This window comes from Elephantulus edwardii, unplaced genomic scaffold (genome assembly GCF_000299155.1).
Source record: "Elephantulus edwardii isolate Elephantulus edwardi_28Jun2011 unplaced genomic scaffold, EleEdw1.0 scaffold00174, whole genome shotgun sequence".
NCBI lineage: Eukaryota > Metazoa > Chordata > Mammalia > Macroscelidea > Macroscelididae > Elephantulus > Elephantulus edwardii.
This window is the reverse complement of record NW_006399924.1, coordinates 2,502,776-2,508,493: the sequence shown is the minus strand read 5'-3', so window position 1 is coordinate 2,508,493 and position 5,718 is coordinate 2,502,776. Positions and strand designations below refer to the sequence as shown.

General features: G+C 40.2%; 1 pseudogene; it reads left to right on the top strand.

Annotated features, from left to right (window-relative positions):
• Positions 1-5,718, top strand: part of LOC102873842 — a 34,191-nt pseudogene that overhangs the window by 22,818 nt on the left and 5,655 nt on the right.

Sequence of the window (5,718 nt, the reverse complement as noted above, 5' to 3'; positions counted from 1 at the left end):
GAGCAGTTCTTCATGTGTCTGTTTGCCATTTGAATATCTTCTGTGAAAATTCTTTCCATGTCTTTGGCCATTTTGTAATTGCATTATCAGTATTTTTCTTGTGGAGGCCCAGAAGTATACTGTAAGCTTTCATTATGAGATGCTTGTCTGAGATGGCATTAACAAATGTCTGTTTCCAGTTGGTAGGTTTTCTTTTCACCCTGTTGGGAAAAGGTTTTGATGCACACAGGGATTTCATCATTAGGTTTCATTCATCAATTTTATCCTCTTCAGATTGTGTATTTCTGGCTGTATTTGGAAGCCTCTTTATACCTTGGACTAGAGCTTCTAAACGTGATCCCCATTTGTCATTTATGAATGTTATGGTTTTGTGCTTTATTCCCACATCATTAATTTACCTTGAGTTGATTTTTGTGTATGGTGTAATATGTGGATCCTGTTTCAGCTTTCTACAGAGGGCAGTCCAGTTTTGCCAGCACTATTTGTTGAAGAGGTTGTCATTTCCCCATTTGATAGGTTTTATTTCCTTGTTGAATATCACTTCACCATAGACAGCTGGATCTATTTCTGGGTTTTCAATTCTGTCCCATTGGTCTATGTGCCTGTCATTGTACCAGTACCATGCTGTTTTGGCTACTACTGCTGTGTAGTAGGTTTTGAGGTCAGAGAGTGCTATGCCTCCCCCTTCAATTTTGTTTCTCAAAAGTGATTTGTTTATTCGGGGTCTCTTGCTTCTCTAAATAAACTTGACAATATCCCTTTCAATCTCCTTGAAAAATGAATTTGGTATCGGGATTGGGATTGCTTTTGGTAGGATTGTCTTTTCACAATGTCAAGTATTCCTTTCCATGAGCAGGACACATTTTTCTGTTTATTTAGGTCTTTTATTGTGTCTTGCAGAAATGTTCTGTAGGTTTTTTGTATAGGGCTTTTGTATCTCTAGTTATGTAAACTTCTAAGTATCTCAATTTGAGGTTGGCTATTGTAAATGATATTGCTTTCTTGGTTTCCTTCTCTGAGTTCTCTTTGTTACTGTAGAGGAAACCCACTGATTTTTTTTTTATATTGATCTTATATTCTGCCCCTCTACTAAAATGGACTACTAGCTCTTTTTGGGGAATGCTGGGGAGGAAGGGATGACCTCTGGCCAGGACAGATCGCCTAAGCACTGAATAAGTGCAAACCTCCCAACGGCCTTTAGTATGGAGTAGAGAAAGCTCTCCTGTGTTTGGCCATACTGGCTTGTAAAAGCTTGCCACTTGGAAAGATAGCTGTTGCATCTTTTGAGCTGGGAGTACTCCACACGAGGCTGAGTTTCTCCTATCCAATCTGCATGTCCCACGTCTGTAAGCCCATCCTATCCTGTCTTCCTATTTACTTGCTGGTATATAAGTGCACTGCAGCCCCCAATAAAATTAAGCTGGATTGACTCTCTAATCCTCTCCCGGAGTGGTGTGTCTTTGTCATGCTTACTCCCATCAGGGTGTTGCTGTTTGTTGCTGGTGAATGGACAGCGACAAGCTCTAACAGGTTTTTTTTGTTGAGTTTTTGGGATTTTCTGAGTACACTATCATATCATCTGCATATAACACTAGTTTAACCATCTCTTTGTTGATCTGGATGCCTTTTATTTCCTTCTCTTGTTGTTGTATTGCCCTAACAAGCACTTCCAGTACAATATTGAATAGAAGTGGTGACAGTGGGCATCATTGTCTGGTCCCTGTTTGCAAGGAAAATGCTTCTAGTCAGATAATTGAATTTTTTTAAATGCTACTTACAGTGGGCTTAAAGAATATAAAAATTATTTTAAAATGTTGTTGTTCTGCCCCCAACCCTCACCTCCTTGTACCCCAATATGTTTTTCCCAATTAAAAAAATATTAATTAAAAAAAGGCAAAAAAAATGTTGTTGTTGTTGTTGATTGCCATTGAGTTGAGCATGACTCATAGTGACTTTATGAACAAAAGACCTGAAGACTTTCTATAACTATTGTCATTTCTCAAAGTTCATAGAGTAGTTTCCAGAGGCATGTTGTTTAGGAAGTGGATGCCATTCCTATTTCCAATACTTAAGAATAAACCTAACAAAATACATTAAAGTTGTTGCTGTTGTTCTATGTTGTTGAGTCAGCAACTCATAGCTGACCATCCAGAGAGTTTTCAGAGGATGTAAATCACAAAGGATGAGGGTGTAAATCTTTCTCCCACAGAGCAGATGGTGGATTCAAACCGATGGCCCTTTGGTGGTGCCATTCCTTACCCACTAGGCCACCAGAGAGAGCTCTCATGTTCAAATTAAGCACATTGAAAGCTACAAAACATTGTTGAATAAAATAAAGACTTAACAGGAAAAGATGTATCATATTTATAAACTGTAAGACTCTAAATTGCTAAGAATTTTGCTACTCAAAGTAGCAAAAGCCATTTTTTTAAAAAAGAACAAAAGTAGAGGTCTTACATGATCTGACTTAAAGTTATATGCTACAGATACAGTAATCCAGAAGAGTGTGGTACCAATGACAGAAGACACGTGGAATAATGAAACGAGGTCAGTCACTTATATGTGTGCTGTCACTTGATTGTTGACAAAGGTGTCAAGGTAATTAATGAGAGGAAATAAAGTCCTTGAGATATGGGTGCTTAAAAGCTGGATAACACTGCTTGCTGAGTGGGAATCCTCAAAAATGCTGAGTGGGAATCCTCAAAAATCTGGTGAAAACTAAAATGTGATGGACGTGATGCTTTCCTTGCAGCACCATCCACCAAACTGAAGGTCCTCTCTCCCGGTAGCAAGAAGGGCGGAGACCAATTTGTTACTTGTGCAAGGAATTTACTAAATGAGAAAGTATCTTGCAAGAGGCAATCCAGATCATATCTCGTATCTCACCCAAGAAAATGTTGGGCACTGCAGCTTTCCAGCAAAAATTTCGGCACAGAGCTCTTTCGGTGTCTTTTATTATGGACTGGTTTCAACAGTGCCATCTAGTGGCGCTAGTAGTTTTACATTTGCTCAAGTTCCTGTTTAAACAGACTCCGGTCACAGGCTTTTCTACTTAAAGTTTATTACAAAGGTTCCCAGGTACAGAGCAGCAGAGTCATGAGCACCGCATACACCCAGGAGTAGCTGCTTTCTCATTCCTCCTTGTAACACTGGTCAGACTTCAAAGGTTTCTTTTCACTGTTTTTCTTGTTCCACTGTAATCTTGGGCTCTTTGATCTACTTGGAATACTGGTCACATATTCACAGTTTTCTTGTTAACTACACTTCAGCCTATCTAGTTTCCCCAAAAGTCACTCAATCTCTCACTTCCCCTCTTAATCAGCAAGTGTTCCCTGGAGAAAATTCTCACCTCCTTGGGCCTCTTCCATCTTCCCTAATCCCTGCCCTAGTAATTCTTCCCCATGTTATGAGCTGGCCAGTCCCTTCAAACAATGTTTGCACCTGCGCACGCACAAACATCTTTGTAGTAAGAGGGAATTCCAGTAACAACCACAACTGCAAAAAGCCAAGAGGAAGCATTTATTTGGCACAGTGTATAAAACAAAAGAGAGAAAGAAAAGGGAATCGAGACAAGCCAAACAGTTCCTCCCAAGACTGAAAATGGCTACATTATTCTGGAAATGAATACACGATGTTGTTATTGTTGTTTTTATGTGCCATCAAGTCACCTGCGACTCATAGCAACCATATGTACAACAGCTCTGAAGCCCTCCCTGTCCTGAGCCAGCCTCACTCAGACACACCTACCCCCATTTCCCAGGTTACTGTATCAATTCATCTTATTCACTCTTCCTCTCCTAGCTGTGCCTCCACCCTTCCGAGCATGAGGTCCTTCTCTAAGGATCGGTCCCACCTAGCCACATGCCCAAAGTTTGTCAGACTGAGCTTCGAAATCCTAGCCTCCGAGGAAAAAGTTGATTTCACCCTCTCCAGGACAGATTTCTTTGTTTTCTCGGTTGTCTATATGTTCAAGATTCTTCTCCAGCACCACAACTCAAAGGCATCAATTCTTCTTCTATTATCCTTAGTCATTATCCAGCTGTCTGATGCATGGCAAGTAATTGCAAAGACCATGGACTGGATGAGGCACACCTTAGGCTCTAGACTGACATCATTGCTTCTCAGTACTCTGGAAAGGTCCCTGACAGCAAATTTACTTAATACAATTCGCCTTTTGATTTCCTGACTGCTGGTGCCAAAAGTGTTGATTGTGGAGCCAAGCAAACTGTAATTTTTAAGAACATCAATTATTTCTCCATCCATCATGGTGCTGCCAATTGGCCTAGTGGTGAGAATCTTTGTCTTCTTGATGTTGAGCTTCAATCCATATCGAAGACTACAGCAAGCAAGCGCTTCAGGTCCTTCTTAGTTTCAACAAGCAAGGTTGTATTGATGAGTCTTCCTCCAATCCTAATGCCACAGTCCTCATAAAGCCCAGCCTCCCGAATGTTCTGTGGAAACGTGTGGAGACAGGACATATCCCTGACTCACTCCATTCCTGATTATGAGCCATGCAGTGTTTCCTTCCTCTGTTCTGAGGACTGCTTCCTGGTCAAAGTAAAGGATTCGCATAAGCACAAGCAAGTGTTCTCAGATTCCCATTCTCAAGGTTAACCACAATTTGTTGGGATCTGCACAGTCAACTGCCTTTGCATAGTAAATGAAACACAGATAGATATCCTTCTGGCACTCTGCTTTCTGCCAAGATCCATCTGACATTGGAGATGTCTCTAGTGCCCTGGCCTCTTCTAAACCCAGATTGTATTTCTGGTAGTTCTATGTCAATGTACTGTTCCAGTCATATCTGAATAATCTTTAGGAGTTTATGTGAATGTGATATAAATGATATTGTACGATAATTTCCACACTCTGTTAGGTCACCTTTTTCTGGAATGGGAACAAATATGTATCTCTTCTAGTCAGTTGCCAGGTAGTGATCCTCGATTCCTTGGCACAATATGGTGAGCACATACAGGGCAGCATCTGTTTAATGAAATATGTCAATTGGTTTTCTGTCAGCTCCTGGGGATTTCTTTTTTGCCAAGTCCTTCAGAGCAGCCTAAACGTCCTTCTTCATCACCATTACCTCTTGACTATACGTTGTTTCGTGAAATTCTTCTATAGCATCCATCTGTATACTCCAATCTTCTTTCAATACTTTCTGGATCATTCAATATTCTACTCAAAAGATCCTTAAGTACTGTGACTCGAGGCTTGAATTTGTTCTTTAGTTCCTTCAGATGAAGAAATTCAGACTCCAGTTCTTCGCACATCTCATTATAATATTTTGCTTTGTCTTCCCATGCTGCCCTTTGAAATTTTCTATTCAGCTCCATAATTTCTTGATTTCTCCCCTTTTGCTTTGGCTCCTCAGCATTCTAGCGCAATATTCAGAGACTCTTCTGACATCCATTTTGGTCTTGTTCTTCTGTCTTTCTAATGACATTTTGCATTCTTCATGGATGATACTTTTTTAAATTTTATATGATTTATTTACAAAGATTCAATACATTATTTTTCACAAAAGGTCCTTCCCATTTCCTTCATCCACTCACCCATTGAACTGTGCAACCAAATATATGCACCAACAACCAGAGCCAAGGAAGAGGAGACAGAAGATTTTTACCAGCTTTTACAATCGGAGATTGATCGAACATGCAACCAAGATGCATTGATAATAATGGGTGACTGGAATGCAAAAGTCGGGAACAAAGAAGA